The sequence below is a fragment of the Desmodus rotundus genome, chromosome 6 (assembly GCF_022682495.2).
Source record: "Desmodus rotundus isolate HL8 chromosome 6, HLdesRot8A.1, whole genome shotgun sequence".
Classification (NCBI taxonomy): domain Eukaryota; kingdom Metazoa; phylum Chordata; class Mammalia; order Chiroptera; family Phyllostomidae; genus Desmodus; species Desmodus rotundus.
The window spans coordinates 22210665-22222962 of NC_071392.1; the positions used below are offsets into that span (position 1 = coordinate 22210665).

General features: G+C 36.2%; 1 protein-coding gene across 3 annotated transcripts in view; it reads left to right on the forward strand.

The window, feature by feature from the left end:
- Positions 1–12298, forward strand: part of ETV1 (ETS variant transcription factor 1) — an 89118-nt gene that overhangs the window by 58093 nt on the left and 18727 nt on the right. The gene's annotated exons all lie outside the window — the stretch shown is intronic.

Here is a 12298-nt window from a genome sequence, read left to right on the forward strand (position 1 = left end):
AGTAGGCCTCTAGAACTCTTCATTGCTTAATCAGTATAACGTAAATGTTGTGAAAATAAAAGGAGCTTTATAAGTGAAAAGGCTGCATGATTATACTTCTAATAAAGTGTGACATTAATTATGACATGGGAAATGGAAGGTCTATTAGTTGTAATTATAATTACAGGAATGCAATTTTAACTGCAGAATATTTAAGCTAAAAATGCAAAATATTAATAGAGTAGAAGTTTTTATTCAGGAAAAAAGAAAAAAACTCAGATTAGAAGATACTGAGGAGATAAATTGATATTAGGGCTGGTTGGTGAACCAGTACAATGTAATCATGATATTTTGTTAAATTCTAAATAGTTTGATTATATGTTCTATTGTTTCCCCTCCATTAATCTCTAGCCTAATCATGCTGCACAAAGCAACATACAAGTATATTGTCCGTTGGCTGTTTTTCCCTGAATCCTATGTGATTGTTTCTTTCTTCCCTGAAGACCAACTGACTACAAAGAAGGGGTTGAATATGTGTTGAGTGCTTCATTTGGGGAGCCTGTACAGTATCCATTTTCATAGAATCATAGTTATTTTCCCATTTTCATGCCTGCCTATGGGTTTTTGCCAGTTCAGAATGCCCAATGAGGCAGCTATGTCAAATATTGATAACAGTTTGTTAGAGTTGTGTTAGTTGATTGGTTGTTTTTGTGTTTATTTATTTTTTCTTTTGTTAGCTTGGGAAAGTATTTTTAAGGGGTGGCATGGTGGGCAAATGAAACTGAAGTCTCATGACTGGGAGGCATCTTTTAAAATAGTTAAAGTAATAATTTAAGAGCAGGGATGAAGACTGGGAAGGAGAACTTTCAGAGACATGGAGAAGGTTGCTGAAATGAGAAAATCGGGGAAAGCGCATAGCTTGAGCTTCCATTGTGGGGGAGGAGGAAGAAGGAGCAGGGATGTGGAAAGGTGACATCTTTCCAGAATAAAATGTTTCTGTATTTTTGAAGTGTGTTTACGGGGCCACTCCTGTCGGTACTGATGAGATGTTCTTTTACTCTATGGACATATACCATTTATGCGGGGACAAATGTTGTTAGCACTGTTTTACACTGGAAAATTGACACAGACTGTTGTTTCATAGAATTATTAACTTTTAAACTCATGAACTCTTGGAAGTTCCCTAGTTTATATCCCTTTTCCTGGTCCCTGTTGAACAGATACTATGTCCCAGGCTCATCCGAATTAACTTAGCATCTGTGGAACAGCCGAAACCAGAACCACGGTTTTCTTATTCTTAGTTTAGTGTGCTGTTCACAGGCTCTCTTTCTATGTAATTGTCCAAAATAAAGTACTTTAATCCATAATTAGTTACATATATTATTGATCCTTTTCTCCAACTTTTGGACTAAATATTTTTCTATGGTTTTGAAAAGCTCTGCGTTATCCAGGGCAATTAAAAGTATCTGTAATATAACCGAAGGTGTGCTTCTCCTGGTCTACGTGTGTACTTCACATTCCACGGCCTTCAAATTGACTCTGCCAGGTGCTCACTGATGTAAGATAGGGAAATATTGGACCTGAAATGATATTTAGACTTAAAATACATTCTATTTTTTTAAAAAATATACCATACACAAGAGTTGAGGTTATCTTCCAGAGAATGTTGAATAATTAGAAGGAAAATGGCAAATTAATGGCCCATCCAGATCTTACATTCTCTGATTAAATGAACTTTGAGTTTGTGTGAGCCTTCTTATTGGACTTCACTCTTTGTGAAAACTTCTGATACAGCTTGATGGCTTAAAATTTAAATGGAACAGTCCTTTTCAAACTTTTGTCAGTGAATCCATTTTTCACCAGAAAGCTTAAGAGGGGCTGCGATATATACAAGAGGAAAAAAAAGTTTACTTTTGGAAGAATAAGATGGGCCTTTTTTATGTTCCATTTTTATTTTATTTTACTTTTTAAAAAATATTTTATTGATTTGTTTTCAGTGAGGGGAAAGGCAGGAGAAGGAGAGGGAGAGAAATATCAATGTGTGGCTGCCTTTCACACACCCCCTACTGGGGACCTGGCCCACAAGCCAGGCATGTGCCCTGACTGGGAATCGAAGCGGCAACCCTTTGGTTTGCAAGCCCACACTCAATCCACTGAGCCACACTAGCCAGGGCTTTATCCTCCATTTTTAAATTCATTTATTCTTCACCCATGTCACCCCTCCATGTTTGCCAGGTACTTCTTCATCACCTTGAGACTTTGATGAAGGCCAATAGACAAAGCTTTAAATTTTAAGGACAATTATCTGTCCTAAGAGAAATATAGGCAGAGAAATGATGAAATAAATACTGAAAAAATATTTTCCTCATGTTGAATATGTTAAAACTTGGAATACATTTAACTTTTCATTTGTCAGAGCTGACCAGTTTATCTGGTACTCACAGAGGCACAAGCTGACACTTTAGTCAAGAGAGTAAAATAGCAGTGGCTTTCTGAAATTGCAAGACAGGACATTTTTATGTTGTAAGTGTGATTCTGTGTTTTCCTGTGTTGGTGGGTACTCATTTTAGTCATATAGTAGGGAAAGTAGGGAAGCAATTTCGTATGTTGCTTCTAGTAAGCATTGTTTGGGGGTCCCCTTGTAGGTTCTATAATACGGTTCTAAAGTGAAAGTTTCAGGATGTAATCAGTGGATAACAGAGCAAGAAGAACATAAGTATTTTTTGCAGCCACATAGAAGTATAAATAAATAGTGCTTTGTGTGTTGGGGGTTCGGGCCTCAATGAACTGACTCAACTGGCACAAAATTGAAACAAACAAAACTGAGAAAGCTCCAATCGCCCAGTAGTTTATCTCTAAGCTATTATTACAATGTGTGCTACTGTTACTATAATAATACCTCAGAAATTCTGTCATCACTGTATATTATGTTTAAAAATGATTTCTTATTTATTTATAAGAAGAGGTATATTGTGGGGAAATTGAACTCATACATATTTCCTAATAAATTATCTTACATCCTCTCTGAACAATTGAGTTCCACAGAACTAATCAACCAGAAGTATTGTTGAAGAAACAAGGAATGCACTGATTACCAAAGGAAACTATTGAAAATGGCTCCTTAAAGTCAGATGGAACAAGGGGAGTAGAAGTAAAGGCTACCGATATTTATTTTTAATGTCCAGGCCTGCCATACACCAGCAGCTTGTCCTCTTCAAAATGGAAGAGTTTAATATTTAAAAATATGAAATATAGCACTTGAAAACATTCTGCCTTATCTCATCATTTGCATTGACATATCTTTGAACCACCTTAGAAAGTAACCCCTAAAAGAATGCTGAAGTTTTTCTAAGTTTTGAAAAAAGAGTGTTATTTAGGAATTCCTAAGTCGCTGTATGTTCGCCGCTCACTGGGCTTGCTCTGCTCCGTATTTTCTCTGGGTGCCAGATTATAGGGTTCTTGGTCATCTTCCCACCTGGCTGTGTCAAGTATTTTAATTTTGAACTGTAAAATATGGTAGTAACTTTATCCTCTGCCATTTTACTTACCAGATATTAGAAATTGGAAGATAAATAATAAATTGTAATAACAGCATTGTAGACAATGCATCACAGGTGTAAAGCCCAAAACACAGGCGTTTTTCCTGTTTCTCTTCATTCCTTTTTCCATAGGCATGGTAAAGATCTCATGCAAAATAGTTTAGAGATCTATACTAGGATTGTTGATCGTCACTGTTCCCCCATACGGCTTCAGGTCGCTGGAAGAGAAACGTTTTCTTGCCTCTGTAGTCAAGGATCAAGTTACAGATGGCTGATAAAACTTATTATATGTTAAACAGTATTCGGTATGGGACTGACTCTTCACAAATCATTGCCGTAATTGCTCAGAAATAGCTTTCTTTCCGCCTCAAAACTATTTTTAAGTTTGATCGTGTTTAGTAATTTCTAGGACAGTGACAGTTTTGTTTCCGTGAACTGTGGCTTTTTCTTCCTAATCCATAACACTCCCTAACGCGGAGCCGCGGCCCAGTCCCATTCACTGAGCATCATTTGCTTATGGCCACATTTTCTCCTGAAATGTGGCAGGTCACTTTTTTTCCTCCTCTCCTAACGTTAAAACTACTGCTCTGAGAAATTCAAGTGGATAATCGCTTGGGAATTTAAAGGAAGGACCTATTGATCCTTCAGAAAATGTTAACATCTTATCTGTTTTTCTACCATCTAAAGCTAATTTTCTTTTACTCAGTGATTTGTGGATTAGTAGATCACTTAATCTCTGATTTTTAGATGCTTCAATTGTGAAAAGTGACAGTGATGTCTTCCTAATTGATTTTATTATTATAATGGAGGCCATGGATTGACCTTCTAATTTAACTTTGTTTTTTTATTGCTTAGTGTATCTCAGGGTTTTCCTCATTCATTTGTGAGTTAAAATAGCAAATCTCCCCAAACAGCACCCTGGTCCACTATATCCGTTTTTCTAAGAAATACTTAAATATGCTCTAAATCTACAGTTACAGTAAGTGGCACTGGCTAGTGATTTGATTTGAGAATTGAGACTACGGTCTGGATTTACTCTTTATGCATTAACACAGGTCAAATGGACAGGGACTGCATTTAAGTCAGTAATGGAAGGCTAAAGGCTGTCTTAAACCAATCACATCAGTTTTACCCATGACGGATTGATCCCTAGGGGCAGAGCCCTGTAAGCATTTCTCTTACATGAATGGACTCTATAGAGCCTGGAGTTTCATTCATAAAATGGAGACTGAAAGGAAACACACACACTCACTCACTCTCCTTCTCTGGAATGTTCATTTATACAGAGCTGAAGGGTGTAGTGTTCCATCAGCTGCTGCTTTTGCCAGTTGACTGGAAGTAATGATTAATGCTCATTGGTCCTGCCTGCATGTAACCTGACACTATTATGGCCTTGCAGTGTTCCTAATGTATAGTGAATGAGAAGACAACATTCTCAAATCAGAAACATAAACAGGAACTGGTGGGTCTGAATTCCATTCAGATATGTCATTTCAGCCACTCAGTGTTTGTCTAACTTGGATTTTACAGGCAGGAAAGGGGGAAGGGAGGCCTAATCTGCTTGTGAGTTGTACTAGCTTGAAAAGGGGGAATTAGAAAGGAGAGGGGAGCGTACTTTTATAGTATGAGAATGTAGTTTCTTTTCAAAGAAAACCACCAGGATGCTTAGGCCCAGAACTGCTGATTGCCAGTGGGTGCAGTGAACATACAACTGGTTTTATATGTGTGCCTAAGGTCTGAAATTAAATAGGACAGTTTGAAGGTGCATATATGGATCTTTCCCTGCCTGTGTGTATGTTCCATGAATGTGAACAGGAGTGGGGAGGTAAATAGTATTTTTCAAAAGAATATATTTTAGATTTAGAGTAGTGTTACAAAATTTTTTACACTTGAAGAATTTCTCTACTTAATTGAGTTAGCTATTTAGTAGTTTAGAGAAAAAGGGAGACTTTTTAGTTAATAAAATATTGTAACCTTACACATGAAAAACTTGATAGAAACCTTTACCAAGGAGCTTTTGTCAGAGTAACTAGATGACTACTGTTTTAATCATGTGTTTGCGTGACTTTTCTAGTTAATTGTTTTTAATTCTCGAAAATTTTGCAAAGATATATATTGAAAGATGCATGTGAAAACAGAACAAAACTGAAAGATTGACACACGTGTTATTTTGATTTACTTACTATTCTTTTAAATTTAGAAAAGTGTCTCTGAATGATCCATCCTGATGATCCTTTTCGGCGTGTGGCCGGCACTGTTCACTGGCTATCCTCGTATTTTTGTTTTTCTTAGCATTAGAAAATAAAACCACCCACTTTGCGTGACACTGGCAATTTGATACTGAACCCCAGGCCTGATGTCGGCTTGCTATGTCATATCGAGCATATTTTGTTACCTCTTTTGTCCTCATTTTCCTTGTTTATAAAATGGACTAAATAATTCTCATACTTTTCTGATTTTTGTAAGGATTAAATATGATTATGTTTGTAAACTTACTAATATAATATTTGGGACAGAGTCAGTAATAAAGGATCTCTGTTGCAATTTTAGAGATATCCTCAAAGACTTCTAGTCCTGAATAAGATGCCTTTATTACATCTAATATTTACAAATACATTTTGGGGGCTAGTGGAGATAAGACAAAAGAAGAGATATAATCTTAACATTAAAACAATCACTGTGCGTGCAAGACAAAGGAGAGTGTAGTATTGTAGTATTATGTTGCTCTGATAGTGAAACAGCATTGTTCATGTACAAAGCAAGTAGAATAAGCCATCTGAATATTGGGTTAATCAAGGAGAGATGAAAGTGAGAGGACAGAGCAGTCCACGATGTATGTATTTCAAAACATGTAGATTCTAGAAGGTGAGCGTTTCAATATTAAGGCTCACCATTAAAACCCTCTCCTCTTCCGAATTTTTTGTGGCCTGTTCTGGCAGCTGATGTCATCTTTCCTCGTATTTTCTTTTAAACTTCTGTTAACTCTTGGAGTACACCAATATCTCGTAAATAGTCAGAGTTACAATCGTGTTTATGTTTCCTATCCCTTGAAAATTATTTTTAACTCTAACTTAACAAAACCTTCACAGGCTTGTAAAACTTGTAAAATTGTGAGCCTGTTAGATCATAGAAACTAATCCAGTTTGAATCTGTTTGTCATTTGTATAGGATAATCCCCACATGCTTATGAGAAGTTTGCGGTTTTATAAGTAAAATTCTACACTGTTATTTCATATTATGTGGTCTGTAAGTTTTAACAGTGTCTGAATGGAGATAACTGCATAATTTTTTTTAAGATGTTGCCAACACTATTCTAGGCACATAAAGACTACCGTAGTTCTCTTCTTCCAGTTCTGTCAACGGTAGGTTCAGTACATGTGAGCTGTGGTGGAAGAGATACCACCGCAGGTTTTATATATTCACCATTTACTAAAAATTCTAATGAGAAAGATCCCATCTGAGTGGGAGTAAGGCAATACTAAATTCATCACTCTCCTAAGATCACAGCCAAGCCCAACTGTCTGACTTGTGCCTATAAGATACTATTTTCACATAAAGCTTTTGTGACCGACAACAAAGAGGCCTTATAAAATTTGACTATTTTGATGTCACACTTTCTTCATTTCTCAAGTGAATCCAGACATACTAATCCTGGGCCTTATTTTTAGAGTTACTTACTTTTAGGTTCGAGCTATAATAGAGGGATCACATGGGTGTAAAAAACTACCTCCCAATAGCATCCTTTTCAGGAAACACAAAATGAAGTCTTCTCACTTAGCTACACGAACCCTATTCGTGTGACAAGTGGAAAAGCAGAGTAAAAGGATGCTGTGCCAGGATGTCTGTGAATGCATTTGCATTTAAACGTATCTCCATAAAGCTCATGTTATTTATGCATCTAGAAACCCTTTGGGTTTTAAACATGAAACTGTGAGAGTGCCAGGGAATGAGAAAAACAAACAAAACTAAAGTATAAAGTGTAACAAATAAGGCTTTGACAATTTGTGTCATAATGCTCATCTTGAATGAGATTGGTGTCATCATTAATTACTTCTTGATACAACTCAATATTTCTTTAGGTAAGAGATACATGCTTTTGAAAAACTTGTTAAAGCTCCTGTATATACATCGAAATATACACACACATATGCACACATGAACATACACTCATTTTTTTCACCAAGTACCCGATAATTTGAGATATGTGTCAACACACACATTTTGGCTCTGGGCATTTAACGTGTGAAGTTTTTCTCTACCATCAATGTACAATACACAAGTTAGGTGGACTTGATTTCATCACATCGCCTGCTTGAAGAGTTGATCAATTGTATATTCCATCTATCTTTGCATTTCACATACATATGCAAGCAAAATCTCATTAAAATGCATTATACTTATTCCTATTTTGCTGGGATTTCTCATTTATTCTTACAAACTTAAGTTATCACACTGATTATTACTGCAGAAATGGAACCAGACACATCAAATGAAAAGGGGTGTTTTCCCCCCTGTGTTCAGAGTTTAGAATCTGAAACATATCCAGGTTTGTATATTCTTTGATAATAAGCAATTTCAACACATTATAGGGATATCTCAAATGGCTGTGACAAATATTTCCTCTCTGATCTGGCCTGATTGGCTCCTAGAAACTTCAGGCAAACCGTGCCCTGAAGGGAAACCTTCGCTCTGTACTACTGGGCCGCAAACAAGCAAGTCGGAGCAGTGCCCAACACTATTTATATGTGCAAATTCAGAACTACACTGTGTGGTCAAACGCTTGGTGAAGCTTCCCAAATCGGTATTATGTTTCCCTACACAGCTGTAAAATGCAAGTTAAGAGACGAAGAAACAGACTTTTTAGTTTTGTACCTGCACATCTTAACGAGAATTTTCACAATGTTAGTACAGATGAAGACTAATCAAATCAGGCTGTTTGGCGTGTTAGTTTACGATTCTTCTTAACTTCCCCTACACTGCCTAGTGCATTCAAACGACAGCAGTGTTTGTCTGCTTTGCATGTTGGCAGCACATTAGATCAGCTTTCATCGTTGTAAACTCATCTGTGACAAATTATCGGCCGTTCAGTTTCTGCAAGCTGACTCGGCCCAGTACTAATGCCGTGTTGTGGAACTTTTTGATCTCTAAGTTTCAAATAATTTAAAAAATCCTCTGTCTTAAATTAAATTTGCATAATTCAATTTACAGATTGAGTTTAAAACTTTTAAACCGAAGTTATTTACAACAGTACCCAATATCAAGAGGTAATGCTGTACTTGACCACTCTATCTAGGAGTCTGTCTCTGTTTTGCTTGTTCAGTTTGTTCATTAGATCCCACATATGAGTGAAATCATATAGTATTTGTCTTTCTCTGAAAAACAAGAAAAAAGAGAAAGAACTCATGGACATGGTCAATAGTGTAGTGTTTGCCGGGGTGAGGGGGTTGGGTGGAGGTGGAAGAGGGTATAGGAGGATAATGAAAAAAGCAATAAAAATATTTTAAAAAGACGTAGTGCTGTAAAATGAATCTCAAAATTTATACCTCCTAAAATTAATATGTAATGGAGATTTTCACTTAAACCTTGTAAATAAATTTATAATCAATTTAAAATCAATATATTTAAATATCATGTTAGTAGATAGGTTGATGAAGACTGTTACAGACTAAGTACACTAATGAGTAACAAATCAACTGTAGATATGTGAATTAAGCACAGCAAATCAAGGTATAAAAATAATTTTGATGTGTAACCATGTCTAGGTTCAAGGACTGTGGTTCCCTTAGTTTAAATACTTGTGAGGTTCACTTAAAAATAGATGTTTTATTAGTAATAGGTACCGTGTATTGAATCCTTATCATTAGCAGGTTTGGGTGAAATGTTGCCCAAAACTTACCCCATATGGACCTCCCACCAACCCTTTGAAGGGTATCACTGTTATTCCCATTTTACAGATGTGGAAGTTGAGAGTTAGAGATGCTAAATAACTAACAGAATGTCATACTATCCTGAAAAAATGTCAGAACTGAGATTCAAAACCAGGTCTGTTAGATGACAAGGTACACGTTTAGTAATCACTGTATTATACTAATGAGCCTAAGAGTATAATCTTCGGACAATGTAAAAATGCAGGGGTCCTAACATTTGTGAACGGGTTACACTACAGCTCACTGCCGTTGCTGAATTTTGTGAGTTTCGTTCCACAGGAAAATACAAGCGAATACATATGCAGTGCCTGCCTTCCCTGCCACAAGGCAATTGCCTTTGAAGTCGCCGCTCAGCTAGTTGGGATCTTAGAAGAGCATTTAGCAAAAGTTAAAATGTAATGCCAAACTTCATTGGCTGGATTTTTTATTAGATAAGGTAGAAATGAAAGCAGCAGGCAATTTAATTAGCAGTAATTTTTCTGGGCAAGTCATTACTTTGATGAACTTCAGAGCAATGTTTATGGCTCCTAATTAACCATGTTAGTCACTTGATTGAATAATCACTTTGGAAATGTTTCTACAATTTGATTAGAGTCTGACCTACTCTGACAGTCATAAATTAACTGATATCACTTTAGGGTAACATGACTGTAGTTACTTTAGGGGAGTAAAGTCCTCTTAGCCATAACTTCAGGCTTCTCTGGACCATATTAAAGACACCTATTTTAAAGATAGACTGATTTCAACAGTGTTAGCCAAGTGTCTCAACTTTAAGAGCTATATGTTAGTTTTATTTATCTAGGGTATAATAAATAGTATTAAGAATTGGCAAAAGCATAATTATATTCTCATGAATTTTTTCCCCAAATTGCTATTCATTGTTCTTTTTTGTTTGTTTGGGTTCTTTTTAAAAATTCGATCACAAGTTGGGCCTTTGGAAATGTATTAGAGGTTTTGGCTTTACCCTTATTTATAAGTCATTAATTTATTATATTTTAAATAGGATACTTTAAATATTATAGGTGAATAAATATTACAGAGTTAAGTACAACAGAGTCAAGAAAGCAGCCAATTATATGAGTATCAATGAAATTATGGATCAAATTTTATCTGATATTCAATGTCTAGTTTTGCAGGATTATGCTTATTTGGTATTATGTAGAGCACATTTATAAGATGTTCCTTCAACTTTGAATAGTGTTTTTTTCCTGAAATGCTTGTGTTTTTTTCTCTTTCCCTCTGTTCTCCTCCTGTGGGGAGGGAAGACTACATTTAGTCACACACTTACATATAATAGAGTTTAGCCTATATGTTTTCCTCTGGTTGCCTGCAGAGCCAGCCAGCTGTTTTTGCAGCCACACTCCAGCTGGGTAGCGTCAGTAAAAGTATTTTGTGGTGGGGTGTCAACATTGGTACGACAAAATGCTTGCCTCTAAGCAGCTGCTGAGCTGATGGCAGAGTCTCTAACACTGTCCCTTCCAGACCCAGCTGCTTCGAGGGACTTTGTGACTGGCAGTAAATCAAAATAACATTAAAAATTACATCGAAGTACCATTGGTTAAAAAGTTGGGATAAAATATATTGCTATTTAGTAACCCAGAAGATAAACTACATTGCCACACTATTGTAAGTCTGATATCAGGAAACAGGGTTAATTAACTCTGCCTTTTTTAGGGTCAGAATTGCATACTACGTAACACTTTCTATAAAGAAGGTGTGGTGTAATACAATGTTTGATAAGTTTTTATGGTGGATTGTGCAAAATTTTTTTTTGACTAAAACCACATTTGCTAAACTTTTTTTCCTCTGGAAAAAAAAATGCCTTGTAATTTGGTTGACATTCATCAACACACAAATTTAAAACTAAATGAGATAGACTTTAAAAATGGAACATTCCAAACCAGTGAAGGATGACCCTTGGGCCAAATGGTGCTAATTATCCAATAGCATGAAAGTCCTTGGATGGATAGTTAAAAGGAGAGGAGGGTCTTTAGATTCCCATTCATCTAAATGCTCTTTATTACTTGTTAGGCCATGTGCTCACTACACTGGCAGAAAAGAGGACGTATTCTTATATTGAATAGCTCACTTGCCATGCATATTTTATAAACTTATTTTTCATATGTTGTCGAAAACAACTTCAGTGGTACCTACCGAAGATAGAATTAACTCCATCACAGGTATCTGTACCTTCCTATAGAAGCTGTATGTTATGTGCAGCATTGGGCTCAGGTTTGTGGGACCTAAAACTTACAAAATTTGGGGTACCTTCTTAAAGGAAAAGAAAATGGAACTGCATATACAGAAATTAGTAGGTTTCACAGCTCAGAAGAGACAGACTCTCGAAAGTACAGAGTCCCAAAGTTTAAAACTTCATCGGTTTCACCTGAATCCACCTCTGATTATGTAAGTGAACTTTTAGATTCAGAAGCAAAGAACTTGTTACTCTAATAGAGTTTAGGTAACATCTGACCCAACCCTTTATTTTACAGAAAGAGCAACACAAAATAGCGTGCCTAAAGTATATAGTTTGATTAGCAGTAAATGAAGGACTTGTATTTTAATCTGTCTCATAATCCATATTTCTTTCCTTTTCTCCATGTCTAAGCTGCTACACATATTAAATACACAGCTATCAGTATGACTCAAGTTTAACCATTAACCAAGTTTATTTTCTCAGTAATGAGTTAACCCTGTCACGTAGGTAACGCCTTACTCTTCGATAGTAATGACGTTTGCTATGAAATTTGGGGGTTTCAGCTTTCTAAGCCTTCTCAGTTTTGAACATGACCTGTGAGTTTAACAAAATGAAAAGCCAGTCATGCTTTTATCTGGGTTGGAAAAAAATAGCAG